This window comes from Gavialis gangeticus, unplaced genomic scaffold, assembly GCF_001723915.1.
Source record: "Gavialis gangeticus isolate Ggan-Ray unplaced genomic scaffold, GavGan_comp1, whole genome shotgun sequence".
NCBI lineage: Eukaryota > Metazoa > Chordata > Crocodylia > Gavialidae > Gavialis > Gavialis gangeticus.
The window spans coordinates 3,160,764-3,180,216 of record NW_017729002.1 but is presented as its reverse complement, the minus strand read 5'-3'; the positions used below and the strand labels follow the sequence as shown (position 1 = coordinate 3,180,216).

Genomic DNA, 19,453 nt, shown 5'->3' with positions numbered 1-19,453 from the left:
CCTTTGCCTCAGAGTGCTAGCCAGGGGCTGGGGTCTGGCAACACTCCTGCCCCTTGAGCAATGAGCAGGGAAAAGCCTGGGACATTTCCTATTTTTTTCCTGCATTCTCACAAGTTATTATTCATGCAGCAGGCTTCCATAGGTTTTTTTGATCTAGAGCAAGAAAGGCTAAGGAAATTTTTTCCATTAAAAACCATCTTTCCTTATGCTGTAGTTTATGTGCAGTAGTTACATCCTGTAGCTCCTCCGCACTGATTATAAGAAAGCAAGAGGAATAATGGTCTTTAGTAAAATGATAGATACTTCATATGGGATGGGTATCTTGTGTGAATTCTTGTCTCACAGAGGAATAAAAAGGTATTGGCTCATAGAAGAGTTAGCTTGGTATAAAACGTCTAGACCTCACTTCTCCAGATGAACTACCTGTTTCCCATATCATATTCAAGACATGACAGTGTGCTTTCCTATAAAGGCTGCACCCTGGACATGCATGAACACCTGTGCCAGGAGGCAGCATCCTTTACTTCACTGGTGCTCTGCAAGGGCTCGCCCACATCAGGTTCTTTGCAGGGTCAAGACCTATTTTTCTGAACAGCCTTTAACATTCCGGATTACCAGAGATGGCACAAGTTACTCAATAAATCGAAAATACCACAATATACTGTTTGATCCCTATGTATTTAGTGAAATGCAGTTGTAAAAATATCACAAGTACAAGGCAAACTGTTAACATGAGAAATGTTTTGTATTGCTACTACAACATTTGCTTAGCTGCTCAGGATATCCAGCTGTCAATAAACAACTTCTCCCTCGCCGCTAAAAGGTATTCTGTGTTTCTGAATGCCTAGAACCAATACTAGATTTTGCTGCTTCCTTTCCAGGAGACTGGTTCCTGCAACCAAGTCATCCAATTTGTGTTATAGCCCTCACGAACATTCATTTGGAAGAGCAACACTTTCTCATTCTTTTCAATAAACATCCTGTGCATGTTTCTTCTCCTGTGGCTTTGCACTAAATAAAGAGAAAGTCTTGAAAGATTTGCTGAGTATTCCCTTATATAATCTCAGTGGGAAGCCTAGACACAGGAAACAATTCTCATACAAATAGCCAAGGGTATCCATATTCTCCAGTGCCAAGCAACCACATTCAAAGAGAATGGCCAGGCCTAACCCAGACTTAAGAGTGTCATGAAATTCTTTGCAAATAACCTAAAAATATTAGCTTTGGTTGTGGATCACTTCTTGCTAAATCCCATATTGCTCTCCATCCTTACTGATTTTCTTTTTCCCTTTCACGCCATATCACAAGACGGAGCATAAACATAACTCATCTGTATTTCTTCAGAAAGCCATGACGGTCATAGACTGCCACACAATTTCAGTTTCCTAAAACACTGATTATCTTCTGTACATATAGTAGTAGTATTTATCTAAAACCATAAATGCTTGCACTTTGCTTAGAGAATCTGTTTTTATAAGCAAGAAAATATTTAAAATTGCACATATTTCTTTCTTTTAAAACTCTTTAAGTATTTCCAAAGTAGGTTCTCTATAAAATATGTTGAAAAAGAAATTACAGAAGGCATAGTATAAAGGGCTTTATTGGGAGTTGCATGCAAGTATTTTTCCTAGCTCACTTGTGACTTCCCAACTGGTAATTAATACAGTCATTCTAGGTTCTTGCCAATAAAATCTTTATACCACACTACCATGCATTATCTATATGTCCCTAATCATATTTTATTCGTGTATGTCACCGAGAAAATATAAACTATATTTGAGATGTATGTGGCAACACTTTAATAGCATTTACCCTTGGAAATATGAGTTCTAATATAGACTTATGAGTTGAAGTATCAATGTATTTTTGAGTTGACATTTGTCTACCAAAAATTCAGGTAAGAATCAAGGTGCTTTATATAGGGGAGTTCAGGAGAAACTTGCTGAGTTCCTATCTACACTATCCCTTCTTTTAACCTCCCAAGCCCCCACAACCCAAACCCTTTCCACTTAAAGTGCAGAGGTCCAGGGTACTGCATGAACTGAATATTTTTAATCTAAAGAAATCCACTGGGCTAAATTCTGGTTTTTTCATACTCTAGTAATCCCACTTGGTGCAGTAGAGTTGCTTGGTTATAGCAGTCCCCTATATTTAGATTTCTAGAAAACATGGATTACTACCTCATAATGATGTATTCTTTGTGCATGTCTACATGAGATGCTTTACTCAAGATTAGAGCAAATTACTGTGCAGTAAGCATTGCCAACTACACTTGCAGATGCTTACTGTGCAGTAATTTGCTCTAATTGCAAGTAAATGTGCTACTTGTAAATACAAGCAGCAGATTTACTCAGGAGTAATTACTGTGCAGTATGGCAAATGTAGATGGCCAACTGGAAGAAAATGTGCTCCCAATCAGCCAGACAACAGGGAGCAGGAGATTGCTCCCTGCCCCCAGGAGCTTCCTGCTGCCAGGGCAGGGTCTGCCACTGGATCCTGGGTGGGGACAATGTTCCCCTGCCCCAGCAGCAGGGCACTCCCAGCCCCTGTTCTGCAATCACAGAGCAGGAGTTGGGAGCTTCCTGCTACCAGGGCAGGAGGATATTGTCACCACCCGTGCTTCTGGCAGATGCCAGGCTCCTGGCAGGCAGCTCCCAGGGGCTGGGAGCAATCTCTCATCCCCAGCCTAGAGCTCCTCCTGGCTGCTGCAGGGGGCTGGTGTGGGGCTTTTGGGGCAGGAGTAGACTGCTGCCACAAGCAGCAAATCTGTTCCTGCTTCCCTACATGTGTAGACACCTGCCCAATGTGGGTTACTCTAGAGTAAATGCTAGTGTAAACACCTTGCATGTAGCTGGCAGAGCTCTTGAGCAATTCCCTACAGACAGAGCTGGCTACAGCAGCAAAAGCTCCAGGTACTAACAGAAGAAAACACTGTTCTGTAGGACACAGAGCACTGACCAACTACTATTAATTTTTCAGTTTCAGATTAAAACTCTTTAGTGCATTTCCAATTTTTTTCAAATGACCTAAGAAGCTCCGAATACAACTCTGGATAGTGCTTATCAACCTGTCATGTATGGTAGTGTTTGTTAACTTGCAATAAGAAAATGTTTATCTTCTTTCTACATTTGAAGAAAACAACAGAAATGAACGTTCCTGTGAAAAGCAGCTGGCAAATGGCCTGCATGCTAAAGGGACTCTGGTTTACTGTTTTATTTTTTACTTCTATGGTTTTCTCTCCAGGATTCAGTCAACAGTAATGATTCTTTTTTTTATTACTTCTAATGCTAAAGATGTGTATTCAATAGCTACTGCCTAGAGTACAAACAGTGCTCTAGCACAAAGAAAAGGACCGCAGTACTCAAAGTATTATTTGTTACTTATTATCCATATTATTGTAGCACTTAGATACTGTAGTAATTGACTAGAACTCCATAGTACAATGAACTGTAGAAATACAAAACAAAAAGAAAATCCTTATCCCAGAGTAATGGTCCAAAACTCTTGTCTTACATTAGGAACACAACCACATTTTAGTCTGTTACGAAAGAATACAATAGTATTTTCTTTTTCAGTGACATGTGGGTAGAACAAGGAAGTTTGTATTCCTGTTTGGTGTCCTACGATTAAGTGGCAAACTTCTGATGTTCCAACTGTTGGGTCATATGCAGTACATTAATTCAAAATATAATAAAAAACTCTAAGCAGATGCCTAATTTGTTTTAGAGTCTAATCAGATGTTACCTTGAGGAACAGTACTGAGCATGTCACAGTAGTCTGCCTTCTTTCATAATTATGTTTATTATTTAATATTTATTGTTATAATTTTCTATTATTTTTATGTGTGTTGTCAGTTTTTAGACGGTAACGCTTCAGATTTGTTGTATACATGCTAGTTTGTTTCCTTTTTAAAAAGTCAGAGAAAAAAAATCCTTTTAAGACCATTAGTATTATGTTAAAAAAATACCAAATCAATTGATTGTAGCAAAGCAAGAACAGACTAAGCTTGATTCTCTGCTGTTTTGCCTAGTCCCTCAGTATAAGTGGTTGTCTTCTTATCTCCAAACACTTTATGGTATCTTACTCCAAGACCTAATCTCATAGTTTTTAATCAGAAAATTCCTAGTGGTTGCAATGGAATTTTTTTCCTGGATATGAAGTACAGAATTAGAGCTACGTTCACAGTAGTGCTGTGTAATGGGCAAATGTCATGAAGTATCAGGCTTCAGGTTGAACCTGCCCATTTTTTGTTATACTTGCTTCTCTTCTCCAATCCTTGCATCCTGTCCACATAATGTATTGTCTTCTGCCTAACCTTGGGTCCCTGTACATGTGGTCTGGTGTGGGGGGATGCATTTTAATTCGAGTGGTTCCTGGAAAGCACCTCAGTGTCATGTGTATTAAGACCCTCTGCATTTAAAAATGGCCATGAAATGCTTTAACTAAAGTTCATTCGATGAGCATTAGTTGAAGCACCCCAGCAAGCATTTTTGCATGTGATCCTGTGGCAGTGCTAGCGCACTCTAATTAGAATTTGAAAAAGACTCAATTAATTGAGTGTGCTCCGACATGTTCTAATTAGAACACATCAGAGCACGTGTATAGGTATGCCTAGCTGTGTTATGTCTCAGAGTACTGTGCTGTGGAAACAAGCCGAGAGCTTGGAAGCTGTATAACCATTTTTGCAGTCATCCACTTAGATTAATTAGCACAATTAATAATGTACAATGCAGTGCTGTGTAGATATATACTAGTGTACAGATATTAGAATGTGTTCTGCTCTCATACAAAGTCAGTATCAAGCTCAATTTAGCACTTCAATTGGAGCAGTATTTGGTAGTTTTTTATGGTTCTTGGGGCAAGGTTCTATAATAGTTACATGTTTGTAAAACGCCATCCACATTATACCAACGTAAATTTCTTGTTTATGTAGCATAATCTTGATGCTAAAAGCATATCTATGTATTATGCTTTTCTTCCACTTCATGTAGTTCTTAGACAGATTGCTTCTTCCCAGTCAGAACCCTGCTGAAGTCAAGAGTCTTTTTGTGCATTGCAATGCAGGATCAAGGCACTAGTCTGAAATACATAAGATATATTTTGAAGATTGGAAGACAATACTGCTCTTAGCATCTGTCTAGTTAGCTTGATTAACACTGGCATGCTGCTCTCAGCTACTTATGGGTCCTTGTGCGTAATGAATTACTATCAACAGCAAGAATTGGGGCTCTGTCTACTGGCAAACATTCCCCTTACATGGTGGGCAGAACTTCAAGGATCATAAAATGATCAAGATTTGGATTTCAATAAATCTGTTATGTTACTTGGGGCCCTTAGTAAAGTCACATTCCTATACCCAGTACAAAAGAAAAAAGGCACTGAAGCAATATTTTGCAGCATTTTTGTAAGCATATAAAATAGAACACTGACACTGTGGTTTGCTAAACTGCACTTCAATAATTTTAATTTTAGAAGAAAACTCTAATTAAGATGGAAGAACTAGAGGGGCAATTGAAGAAAATAACCTGAAACAGAATTGCCTGCACTCATTTTGCAAAACTTTATTGTTATCATATATATACCCAACAAAAGTCATAAATATTTTCAGCATGAATTGACAGGAATAGATGGAATGAGGAGCCCTGCACTGTTTTAAAATGGACAGCTAAATAGCTCCGTATTTTTTTAGCAACATGATGTGTCAGGGAGAACTGGAAAAGACAACCACTAGTCTTCCCCTTAAAATCATAATAAAATGGCATCACTTATGTCTATCTAAAATAGAAATTAGTAGCTAGTACCATTCAGGTAATATTACTTACTTTCCAGATTTTTATGCCATCTAAGGCAATACTTAGACTACTTGGGGGAATAATGTATTACGATAAGGTAATAACCTTAGACAGATATGTAAATATTTTTAAATATAATTCTTAAAATTCTGTAGGACACCTATGCCTACTTTCTGCCAATAGTCACATGAATTATTTGTAATACATCTTTTTAAACAACATACTATCAAAATTTATTATGCAGTCTTATAGGCTTGCACACTCAAAGCACAAATTCCAGTCACGTTTTCAGTCACTGATAAAGGGATTGTTACTGTATGTTCTTTATAGGAATGGAAAATTAATTATTATTTCCTCTTAAAATCAGCACCACCATGTACAAGTAATAACGTTAAAATCCAATTAAATACATGTTCTATAACATTCATTGCAGTTGCAATAAATTAAAATAAAACAGTTCTCCATCTCACTTATTTACTGCCAAACCAGTTAGGAGACTTCATAGATGATCAACACCTGCAATGCATCCAGAAGCAAATTGCGTGGGAGGAAGGGGAGGCGGAAGCCTAGATGGCAAGTATGAAGTGGTCACTTCAGCCTGTTGATCTAGTCAAGAGCTGAAAAAGAGATGGTTAATTGTGGCCAGGTCAAAGTTAATCAAACTGATAAAACAATTTCTCTTAATGAGTTAAATGAAATTAAAATCATAACATGGCATCTTCCTATTGCCTAACATACAGTGGGGAGTAGTGATATTTGAAAATGTGTTGGCAAAACCAAGCTCATTTATAGCAATAGGTAGAGGTCATATTGTACCTAAATTGGAATAGACATAAAACATGGTCCATAATTTATTCTTCGTTATTAAAAAGAGAGGAAGGTGGATTTATGTTTATGGGGGCTGTGCCTAAACTACATGTGAATGAAAGGAGTAGAACTCAAAAGAAGTACAGCAAAAGAAGTAGCGCCATCTGTTACTGAGCAGATGGTAAAATTTTCCCTCTTGCCCAACCCAAACTTGGGTGTTATCAGGAGGCATGGCTATCAGGACATTGCAGCCGTGGCTCAGTCTTCTTTTTTTGGCAGTCATGCATTCAAGATCTTGAAAGAGAGACACTTGTTTTTTTGGACTTCTTAGAATTTTCTGTTTATTTACTACACAACCTGCCAAAGTTAATAAAGGATCAGAGCAGGTCCAGGAAGGTGTGATGGGTTAGGGCAGATGGTGATTTGCCCTGTGCTGACCTGACTGACAAACCAGATGAAATTCTCCCTGAAATTACCTTGTGAGGGCAAGTAACTGCTCCACTTGTTTAGTACAAATTAAAGGGTTTTGCACTATCCTGTGATTGGTCAGACTCGATTAATCCTTTAGTGGCCCTAGCCAAACTCATGGGCCCCTACTTTTTTCACTCAATAATTATAACATGTAAAATAAGCACAACTGGGCCCTTTCTTCACGTAGGGTCTTAGGCATGTGCCTAGTCTGCCTATGCATTATCTGGCCCTGGTGACCAGGACAGGGCAAACAGTGTCCGGACCTCGAGTCTAAACTCCTCAGCGTCATGCATTCCAGTTCTAGCATGTGGAACTGAACCTAACACTGTTGTTTTTGGGGTGTCTGCTCTAGAAAAAGAAGGGGATCTATTTTGTTATTTGAGTCTAATTTAACAAAAATCTTACAAAAACAAAACCATTTTGGCACAATTTTGAAGATATTTCTTCAAGAGCAGCTGCTTTTATAAGAGTTCTTAAGAGTTTGGGGCCTGTAAATCTCAACCTAATTCTACCACAGATGCAACCTCTGACACAAGTCACTGTCTGAAGCTACCCTGGACACAAACCGTTGCCTCTTCTGCCAGCTCAAGTGTATAAACTATTTAGATATCAATATGGTGCTCATCATTGCGGTATCTGAATGCCTGAGACAACAATTAACAGCAAAACTGTAGCTTTCTGTTTTCAAAAAATATGTAATATACAGTTTGTCCTTGGAAAGATACAAAAAGGAAATCGCTGCCTATCATTTTAAGAGGCTTGTCTACAAAACTAACAAAATACAAGCCATTAATGAATCACTGGGTGCATCTACATGAGATGCTATGGTGCAGTAGCGTTGCCAGGCACTAATTGTGCAGCAATGCTACTGTGCAGTAGTAATGAGCTACTGAGCAGTAGCTTGTTGCTACTGCACAGTAGTGTTGGGGAAAAAGTGTGGCGATGGTACTGTGCAGTAACACAAGTTACTGCACAGCCATTTTAGTACTTGCACCAACTCATTTAGTCACTTTAGTACTGCACAGTCATTTAGTACTAAATGACTGAGCAGTAAGAACTGCATAGTCCACCGCATATGTAGATGTGGTCACTGTGGAGAATTCTGAGGAGCCATTAAAATGTCTGTTAATATTATATCTGTTGCAGTCCAACTAATGGATAAGGTCACCTATTACAAATATTTCAGTATAAATAATTCCTCAGCACAATAAATAAAGCAATAATCCAAAATAACTTGTTCATTGAATTCATCTCATGGAATGATCTTAAGTTTTAGTTTAAGCATGAAGTGCAGATAATGTAGATCTTTAGTATGAATGACCCCATGTTGGTAAATGTTTGATTCTGAAATGCACATACTTTTCCTTTAAATTATCTTTGTTATTTTATAGCAATTCCATATATTTCCTTAACTGTGTATATACATGCTGCACATTGGTAGAGCTTCATCCATCCATAATTAAGGTAGTGTCAGCACTGCTATTCAAAAACTCTGTTTGCAGTTGTATATAGCATGACAGCAAAAATCCACTTCAGCAAAAATCTTGGCAGTGAACATGTAAGGTTGGGGATGTGTTTATACATGTTTCAAATTTAAACAAAACAAAGTAAAACCTATTTAGACATATTTAATGTTTCACAGTTTGGTCTGATTGATGAGTGTGGGAGTGACCCTTTATTAATGGAGTATTACTTTATTTAATGAAATAGAAGAAGACTCTGATTATAAGATGACCCCCCCAGTAATTAGATTCTATTTATGGAAAATTTATAAATTTGTTACAGTTTTCCAGGTAAAGAACCTAATTATTGGTTTGCCTTGTATTTGTCTCCCTCTCCCTGCTGCAGCAGGGAAAATAAATCTGGGAGATCAGCTCTTTCCTCTACTTCCCTCTAACTTTTTCCCCTGGCAGCCCCTTCCCTGTCGCTTTACTGTCAGACCCTGCTCTCCCTGAGCACATGGAAGTGAGGAGCAAATTTGAAAACAACAAACTTGAAATTAAACATGGTTGTAGCAATTTGCATACAGTAGCCATAGGCTTAGTTCATCCAGAATTAGTGCATACTACCTTTTCTTGAAACTGCTTTAACTTTTAGCACATGTTTCATAAACACAATTTTGAGCAGCGCTTTGGTACTTACATCTATCTAGCATAAACTTTTTTTTAACCTGGCAAGGGAGATCCCATGATCAACAAGGACTTGGTAGAGAAGATCTCATGATTCTCTCAGCCAATCAAGTTTAGTTATAGGGTGAGTTCTGCCCCTTGCACTCCAGGCAGACTGACTACTGTAAAATTCCCCAAATGCAGGAAATTTGACTGCACAGGATTGTGGTAATGGGGGGCTGAGTTCTTGCTTTTCCCATGGCTTGCTCCTTGGTCTTTTGGTTAGGAGCAACCAGGACTAACGGGCATCCAAACCCCAAGGTCTCTGGGCTTGGGTCTTGCACACAGGATGCCTGCCATAAATTTGGGGAGTATCTGAAGCCCCAGACCAATGGGTATCAGAGGAAGGATACTTCCAGTGCTCCGTCAAAATTTGGAACTTAATTCAGGACTGATTTGGCCCTTGAAACAAAATCTTATATAAGTATAAAGTATGTATGGTATTAGTCCAAAGCCAAAAGGCTCATGATTTACCATACGGTTCACTGGACTGGGCCTCACTAGACTCAATAACACTCCAAGCTATGGTGAGCTACAACACTTCATACAGTTCACCCAGAATCCCTGCTGCACCCTCTCACAGCCTGGTACAAATTATTAGTGTGCCCCCACCCTCCATGGTGACCCCAGAGGTCAGCGCTGCTCAGTATGTGTATATACGCCAGATGTCCCCCACAAAGGATCCATGTACTAATTAGCCCCCAATCATGACTGGAACTGGGTGTTCTTGTTGCAAGTCCTGCAATGCTCCAAAAGTTTATGTGCAGATGAGGAGCAGGGCAACCTACTCTGGCTTTACCTTGTGGAGGGTGGGGCCACACTAATCACATGTGCCAGTCTGAGAGAGGGTGCACAAAAGGATTCTGGATATGCAATGTTGTAGCTCACCATGACTTGAAAAGAATCAGTGGTGAGGAGGACTACACTTAATGGGCACTACCATGCAGCTTATGAAGACAGATTGCGCTAACCTATACTTGTGGTATGGTCCCATTAGAATTGAAGGCCTTGATCAATGTCGTAAAGGAAGAGAAAAGGATTGACAGAGTATAGGGGTGTAAGGAGTGGAGGATGGGAGACCCAAAGCTCAAAACAATGGCAGAGACAGCAAGTAAGCATAAGGTGAAAAAATAGTTGAAGAGCAGAACTGAAGGTCTGGAGACAGAGAGTGGACAAAGGTATAGAAGAGGGTATGAAATAAGGTGACGGTAGGAACAACAGCAGAAGCAAAAATGATCGCACCAGCACCAGCAAAGCAGGGGGTGATGAGAGCGATGATGCCACAGAAAACACAGGAGCAAAGGAGAGTAAGCAACAGAATGGGAGCAGCAGGCAAAGGTAAGTTGGGCAAGAGACAGAGGACAGTGGGAACATGATGGAATTCCAGCGCACTGGGAGTAGCATGGTGGGAAGACACAGAAAACACAACAGACTGAAGAGAGGGTCAGAAACTGCATATAACGTAGTATTAGTCAGCAATGGAACAAAGATGGCATCAGTCCTAAACAGATATGACTTTTTGGAAAAGGGAATGTTTGTATACTGGATATACTGCTGGAGAACCTGACTAGCTTAACTGCTTTTCCAAACAGAAAGCCTTGGCAAATCACTTATTGAAACAGAGATGGGTATGAATTTTTTTTTAAGAAATATGCAGAGGAATGTGGGAGGGAGGAACTAAGAGGGATAAGGTTTATGGCAGGAGAAAAGACAAGGGAACGAATGATTATAGTACAAATGTATATGGATTTACTAGTGGAAGAAGACATAGAAAGATGGTTGGAATTGCATGTTCAAAGAGTAATGAGTGTGAAGAAAGTGAAGGACAAATATGGTATTTGGACGGGGTCATGGAGGGCATTAATAGTGTTACAAGCAAATGAGTGTAGCCTAGCTGGAGTGATGTAATTCAGCTGGGGGCACATTGGAGTTTTATAATGTATCATGGGCAACCTAAACAGTGCAGCAAATGTGGAAAGGGGGGGCACTTGTCTGCACACTGCCCTTACACAATGTGCTTCAAGTATGAAGGGAAGAGGTACAGGGTAGCAGAGCACCAGGACCCACTAAAATACATTACCTGTGGAGGTGGGGAGGCTACTTGTACCATAGGTGTCCAATGGGCTTTGCAGACAAGGTCAGTTCCCACAAGGAACAGCGAGAATCAGAAGGGGCAGCAAGGGAGAAGAGAGGGGTGAGAGCAAGATGGAAATGGTGGAAGAGACCCTGCAGGAGGGAGAAATGGAGAAGTGGGGGGCAGAGTTTCTGTAACTGAGGAACTGCAGACATCAGTCAATGTCAGGAGTGTTTTAACACAAAAACATGGGAACAGATTGAACCAGGGTTGGAACAAATAAGGTCAGACATAATCTTCCTATGTGATATACCAGAGCAGAGGGTTTATAAATGCTTTGAGAAAAGGTGGAGATGGGGATCATCTTGGTGGTCAGGGACAAATGAGAACAAAGTGGCAGGAGTAGCAATACTTTTCAAGAATCCAGAGTTGAGAGTAAATAAGTAGAAGACATCATCAGTGGAAGACTACAACAAATGATACCATCAGCCAGGGAAACAATTAGAAATTTTCAATGTATAGGCACTGTCAGAGTAGGACGGGGGAAAGTCTATGCTTAGGAAGCTAGCAGTTTACGTGGTCGGAGGCAGGCTGTGGATAATAGTGGGGGACTTCAACTGTATAACAGAACAGGGGGAGGAGATGGAACTTGAGACAGTTCATCCAGATTATTGAGAAATATAATAAAAGAAGTGGCACTAAAAGACGTATGGGCAGGAGAGAAAGATTTCACTAGAACACACCCCAGGGAAGGAAACAGTCAAAAACTGACTTTGCATTGGTATCAAAAGAAACAGAGATAAAGAAAAACAAAACTGCCATTGTGGCATTTAGGGCATTTATACACATACTTTTTTCCTGCCACGTGGCAGCGATCCGCTGCTTCGGAGCAGATTAGATTAATCGATTAATCGAGTCTGCTCCACATACGAGATGAGGGGAATTGTGCTGTGCCGTGTGCAGTTGTATAAGCTGGGAAATACGTGTCAGTGAGCAGAAAGTGGCAGCAGCGCACTTTTGAGCTAAAGCACCTCTGAGGTGTTTTAGTTCACAAGTGAGTTGTTGCCGTTTTCTCAGCGCTGATGCTTATTTCGCCACTTATACAACTGCAAGCATCGCAGCACCAGGCGCTTTGAAAAGTGCCCAGCGCTGAGGCACTTACATATGTAAAAATGCCTATTTAGTAATTACCAGATGCCAAAAGCAGAACTGAATCTTGGTCAGAGCCCCATAAGAGGAAGAGGCGTGTGGAAGTTAAATGGATGACTGTTACAAGATAAGAAGATACGTCAAGCGTACTGAGACAGTATGAGGAGTGAACAACAGTGAAGAAATATTTTAAGATTACCAGGGAACGGTGGATGATGGTGAGAAAGAGGACAGAAGAGTTTTTCAGGAAGGATGGCTGAAGAACCGCAGAGAAAAGAGCAAAGCTGAGAGAGCTGCAAAAGAAGAGGCAGGAGCTGCTAGAGGAAGCCGCAGAAGGAAGACAGGTGTGAGAAGAACTAGAAGAAACGAGGCAAGAGATCGAAAGATGGCTTAAAAGAAAGGTGAGAGAAAAAATGTTTTTAGTACAAGCACCCTGGGTGGCAGAAAACGAAGAGTGGTCCCGATACTTTTCAGCTAGAGTGAAGATGGCAAAAGGAAAGCTAAAAGTGGTGCACAAAGAGCGTGGTACCTGGGTGGAAAAAACAGAAAGAGGCAAAGAAAAGATTTTATGAAAAGGTATAAAAGAAGAGGGAAATTCATAGAAAGAAGATGAAGGATTTGCTGGAAGAGACTGAAGAGAAAGTAGAGGAGGAGGAGGAAGCAAAGAAGATGGAAGAAAAGATAAGTTTAAAGGAAAGAGTGCTTAAAAACCTTCAGAAGAAGGAAATCACCAGGAGAAGTCAGACTGCCTATGGAATTTTATGGGAAGTTTTGGACATGTGTAGGGAAGGATATAGTAGAAGTCCGTGAGGAAATGGCGGAAACAAGAGAGGCAGGGAAGGATTTTACTAGAGCCATTGTGATCTTACTGTTCAAGAAAGGGGAGAAGGAACTCTTGAAAAACTGGAGACCTATTACACTCCTTACTATGGATTATAAATTAATGGCCAAGACAGTGGCTTTGAGGGTGAGGAAAAACCTCCAGAAGATAATACATGAAGACTAAGTATGCACATACCAGGTAGAAGGATCTCCAAAGCAACCAGAGTGATCAGAGATACACTGTCCCACATCTGAGAGAGGAAAACAAATACAGTTATAGCAAACCTAGATTTAGAAAAAGCATAGGACAGAGTGGATCATGATTACATATTCAAGATGCTAGGAAAATTGGGTTCCCAGAGAAATGTATATGTTGGATTGGATTATTGTATAGAGAAGCAGAGATTCAAGTTCCAGTTAATGAGCATCTAAGCGGGACTTTTAAAATCCATACAGGGATGAGACAAAGGCACCACCTGTCGCTACTACAATTTGTGTGTGGCATGGAACCATTAGCACCAAGAATAAGAAACGACGAGGTCACAAGTGGAGTAAAGATACCAGGTGGGGGAGAGGTAAAATTCATACTATACATGGATGAAACAAACGTAGTAGTTAGAGGTAGATTCCTTTCATTGGAAAGGGTGCTAAAGTATACATCGGAGTATGGAGAAGTGACAGGGGCTAAACTAAAGAGATCAAAAAGTACCATAATGGGAGTGGGGGAGGGACTTGGAAAAGTTGGGCCTTCAAATGAGAGAGAGAAATCAGAGTGCTAGGGATCCCAATGGACACTGGGGGGAAAGGTAATACAGCATGGGAAAAGGTGACAACAAGGCTATAGCAAAAACTTTGGTTATGGTCGGGAAGTATGCATGTATTCAAGTACATATGGTATTGATTTTTGGATGTTTTCTGCTTCTGTAACTCTATAACAACTTCTGTTAAAGAAAAGATAATCTAAGCAACCTCAGTACCTCGTGGCGCCAACTCCGTGTGTGGTCCAGGGCTCGAGCACCACTGGAAAAAATTAGCAGGTGCTCAGCACCCACAAGCTACAGTCATTTTGGTTTTACTCAATACATGTTAGATCTCTGTTCTGTTAAAAACTTTCCCCAGAAACTGAGCTTTTACAAACTGGTACCAGTAGGTAATAGAAGAATGTTACATGGCTGCACAACGGAGGTGGACTTAGACCAGTGCCCCATAATTCAAGGTGAATTAGTGGACATCAGTATGGCCAGAGGTAGGGCCAAAGCACCTACCCGCAAAATCCACAGTTGGTGGCTATGCATCGTAGAAGCTGTGCTGTATCCTTTGCCTTGGGGCCACATGCTGCGGGGAACACCAGTGCAGTCTCTCTGAAACCTTATTTACAGCACACGGGCTCTATGATGGACCTACAGCAAGTCTGCACAAACCAACCCCCACCACCACTTTCTGGATACCTCTTTTTGGTTCAGGGTCTACTGTTTCATGACCCTATATTCAGCATCATTCTAGTGGTGGGATGACAACTAATGTTTGGCTCACTACCATGAGGCAGAACTGTTACTGACTTTATTCAGTGAACTAGACCACATGCACCCGAAGTCCCATAAATATAATACATGAAAAAAATACATATTTTTAAAACAGAAATCAAAATTTGTATTAGTGGTAATTTTTTAAATAATTTGATAGCTATACATAAAACTTAAAATAATTCTGATAATGCATTGAATACACAACTTTTTTTTGTATTTCATTAAATTTAGGATTTCAGCTTTGTGTTTTTATATAGCTGCCTGAAATATCAAAAATTATATATACAATAGAAGAAGAGACCTATAACCTTTCTGTAAAGCTCCTCACATTTTGGGAAAGAATGAATATATTTCTATATTTATCATTTCTTGGCAAATAATAAATATTTCATAACTTTTCCACTGTGGAAATTCTAGTTTAAAGATGTCACCTGGGACAGAATTTGATTTCCCTGGGCGCCCCCAGATGAGTGCAAACGTGCCTTTTGTGGTACCTCAGAGGCTTCTGAGGCACCACAAAACACATGCAGTATACATAAAAAGGTTCTCCGTGCTGCATATTTGCAGCACTGAGCCAGAATTAGATACCAGGAAATCCCACTACCTAAAAAAAGTGCCAAAAAAAGCGGGGCAGTGCACATGGTTGCAGCATGTACCACCTGACACTGGAGTCTGGCCAGCCAGAGTCATGTTCTGCCAGGCTCTGCATGCCTGTATCACCACTGCTGCAGCCCCATGAGGCCCCCAGGACCCCAGGTAAGGCTGCTGGGGCCAACCCAGGTGCTGGCCCCAGCTTCCCCTACCTCACCCAGGGCAATTTGCTGTGTGCCAGAGTGCATGTGCAGGGGCATTCCCCAGGCACAAGCAGCAGCGGCAGAACTATGTGCTTCTGCTGTTTGTCCTGGAGAAATGCAGTTTCTCGCTCATCTGGATGCACCCCCTTTGTGCATCCAAGTGCAGTTTTTTAGCCATGTAAATGATGTTTTTGTCACTTACATGCACAGTTTGAAATTCTATCTTACATTCTTATCTCTCCTGCCCTGTGGATGCCTAAGCCTGCAAATATAGACCTAGCATGCTAATGAGTTACGCACTGGCTGGATTTCTCCACAACTAGGTAGGTGTGTCCATTCTGGATGGGTACCTGCATCTAAGACATAAAAACATAGCTGGCCAAAATCACGTGACTGATGAAGTGGGTGGGGAGGACTTTCCTATGTATTAACCCCAATAACTGAGTGGTTAGGACACTTGCTAAGGAAGCAGGAGACAGGTTCTAGGCCTCTCTTGTCCAAAAAGATTTTGAATTTCTCTCTCTTGACTTCTGCAGCATTTCCCAGGCCACAAGTCAGGTATTATCTAGCTCCTTCCGCAGCCCTCGTCCTGAAGCTGAACCACAGCCATGGGTGACTGGTGCCTCCCGAGTCTGGGGGGGGCACCAGATTGCCGACTGGGGGGAGGGGCCCCCCAGCGGCCAATCACCAACCAGGGGAGGGTGTCTCCCAGTGGCCGATTGCTAAGCCAACGGCAAAACAGCTGGTGCTTCCAGGGGGTGCATGGATGATCTCAGGGGGTGCACATGCATCCCCTATGCATCACCAATGACGATAGCACCTTGCATTTTATAGTCATTGGGTTCTAGCCTGGACCTGTTTTCCTAGTGGGGTAGACGGTACACTGTTCTCTGTCCATGTATCCAGTGACTATTAAATGCAAAGGACACTGGCTCAACCTTAAAGAGAGTGCTAGAGAACGTTCTAGAGGGCCTAACCTGTGGTGTTGCTATTCAATACTGGTGCTGAGAGGTCAGCAAGACTAAGGTTCAAACACCCACTGAGCAACGAGGTCTCCGGTTCCGAGCACAAGGGCCCTGACCCAGGGGATGGCCAATCTGTGGTACATGTGCCACAAGTGGCACAGGCAGCCTCTGTTCATGACGTGGCAGACGGGGGAGAGGACAGGCAGCACAGTAGCAGACAGAGTAGAAAGATGAATAGCAGTTCATGCAGGAAGCACCGAGCAAGAAGCAGAAAGCATAGCAGCAGATCAGGAAGGGATAGGATATCAGAGTGGTACTTGAGGGCCATGTCTACACATGAACTTTACCATGGAGTAGACTAATTAGCTGTGGAGTATTACCATCTACATGTGCTCTGGTATTAGGACATAGTACTACCTTATGGCAGACAAGGGTCTTTGGGTAGATGTGATATCTTTTATTAGGCCAACTAAATAGTTAGAAAAAAGTTCTTTCAAGTTTTCGGGCACAAACACCTTTCTTCAGGCATTGGGAGACTCTGCTGCTTATGGCGGAGTAATTAAATGCGATTAAACACAGGTGCAGGTGCTGACTGTGAGCATAAATTGCACCTGGCTAGCCCAGGCAGCAGCAGGCCAAACTTCTGCCTGCTGCCTAGCCACATGGGTCTGCACTTTTAGCACCCTTTTGCCCCAGCCAGGCCCTCTGCCACCAACCAGAGCAGAGCAGGGCTGGAGTGGTCCTGGCATAAACTGCTCCACCCCAGCTCAAATTGCTGCTGTCCTGGGCACAAGTGTAAATGCAGCACCTGGGAGTAGTTTACTCTGGCTCAAACTGCTCCAGAGTTTATTGCTTCAAATTAATTGCATGTGTAGACATACCCAGTGAGACTATATGGCTAATTTGTGGCACACCTGCCTAAAAGGGTTGGTCCCCACTACCCTAACCACTCAGTTATTAGAGCTAAAATATAGGTTCTTCCCTGCCCCCTCCCCCTTGCTTTTCCAGGACTTGCGCTTAGGTACATGCATATACCCACAAACTAATTCCACATGCTGACCCCATGCCACTTATCTGGCCTGTGGGACCAGAAGGTTGAGCACCACTGCCTTAAAATATGTGCCCATTGCAGAAACTATTCATTGTTGTAAACTCTAATTCTTTAATTGATTAGAACATTATACATTTGAACCATACTCTTGCCTTGAATGTTTAAAATACACATCTCAGACCACATACTTAACTCTCATTTTCTAACACTTATGATCCAGAGATGGAAAAAATGTGTAAATAAATGCACATACTTGTATGACAGTTAATTTAAGATCTGATATATATCCAAAAAGTGGGCAGAATTCTATTTCACTTAAAGCACCACCAAAGTACAGCTTGCAACCAACTCTGTGTTACCTGACTAAAGTTTAGGAATTATTTTATTAGCTCCTCTGAGCATGTAAGCGCTTCCATTATAGAAACAGGAGAATATTTATACATCTCTGGAGGCAATTCTATGAAGCATTTTTTTAAAGACTTTCATACAGTCTGGAGTGTGGACATGTGTACATATCCATATAAGAATTGCCTGGTATGTGTGAGATTTTATTTGCTGTGGTTTTAATGAAGCAGCAGAGGTCACCTACTTAAACTTTTTTAAAAGACTTACATAAAACCTTACTTGACATTACAATACAGAATGAGTATGAAAGCAGCTCCATTTTAATAATAAAATCCAACATTTTACATATGACTGTGACTAAGATCATCCAAAAAGATTTTTAAAACATACAAAACCAAATGATTAACAGCTCACTCAGTTGACACAGTTGTCTGCCATGGCAAAGAAATACAGAGTTAGATGGCTCTCAGAATACCACCCCCTCACCTCCCCGGCATTGACTGTTAGTCTAGTATTCTCCAAACAGTGTATGGTCCCACATACTCTGGAATATAGTCTCAGTTTGAAACAGATTTTTTAGCCAAGTATTCTACTCAGCAGAAACAGGCTTGCTGAACACACTCCCAAATGACTGGAGCTTCATTAATAATACTAGTAAGTTAATTAAGGATCTACAACCTTACAGTTTTAAACCCTGTATGGGCCTCAGGTTACACCCTAGTCATGATGCTTGTAGTTCATATCACAAGACCTTTAGCCCTCTCATATGACCTATAGCAGGGGTAGGCAACGTTTTTTGGCCGGAGTGCTGAAAAAACCACAATATCTATCTTGGAAGGTGCCGGAGTGCCAGCTGCCCAGAGCAGCTGTTTGCAACCTCCCGGCTACAGCCAGCCCACGGATCCTGGGCTGCTTGCAGCAGGGCTTGCGGCCTCCCAGCTGCCTGCTGGGAGCAGCCTGGGCTCCGTGGCTGGCAGCAGCTGCTTACAGCCTGGTCTAGCCAAGCAAAATGGCCTTGCGTGCCATGCTCTGCACGCATGCTGGGGGTTGCTGACCTGACCTATACTTTTGGAATCAAGTATGAGGTTGTAGGAGGGCAGGCAGCTGCTCTGGCTCCAGCTCCATCCCAACCCCAGCTCCAACCCCAATCTGGGGTCAGAGCTGGAACCACAGCTGCTACCTGCCTCCCTGCAGCCTATGCCCCTGCCATCTGCCCTCTCCATAGCCTCAGGCCTCCTGTCCCTCTTCCCCTGCATCTCCTGTCCCACCACCCCCTCCCCAATCATTTACCCTTGCTCCAGGACCACCGGCTCTGTCCCTGTTCCAACCTAGGTCATGGAGCATGTGCTTGGTCTGGTCCCAGCCCAACCCAATAGCAGTGGTGCTGACATAGCAGCTCACCATGGGCCCAAGCTGCTATGCCACCAGAGCTGCTCCCAGGCCTCCCAAGCATGTGCTTCATGAACCAGGCTGGAGCAGGGATAGAGCC

The 19,453-nt window shown here is 41.8% G+C and overlaps 1 long non-coding RNA gene across 3 annotated transcripts in view; it reads right to left on the bottom strand.

Annotated features, from left to right (window-relative positions):
* Positions 1-2,986: 2,986 nt before the first annotated feature.
* The window catches only part of LOC109290717, a 40,087-nt gene continuing 23,620 nt past the window's right edge, over positions 2,987-19,453 (bottom strand). The window contains exons 4-5 of one of the 3 annotated variants that reach the window (XR_002095661.1): positions 6,263-6,409; positions 2,987-5,079 (exon numbers count right to left, since the gene is read on the bottom strand). This is a non-coding gene — a long non-coding RNA (uncharacterized LOC109290717). Of the gene's footprint in view, positions 5,080-5,546; positions 6,410-19,453 lie in introns of those variants that run through there. The other 2 variants (XR_002095659.1, XR_002095660.1) reach the window with 2 other exon arrangements.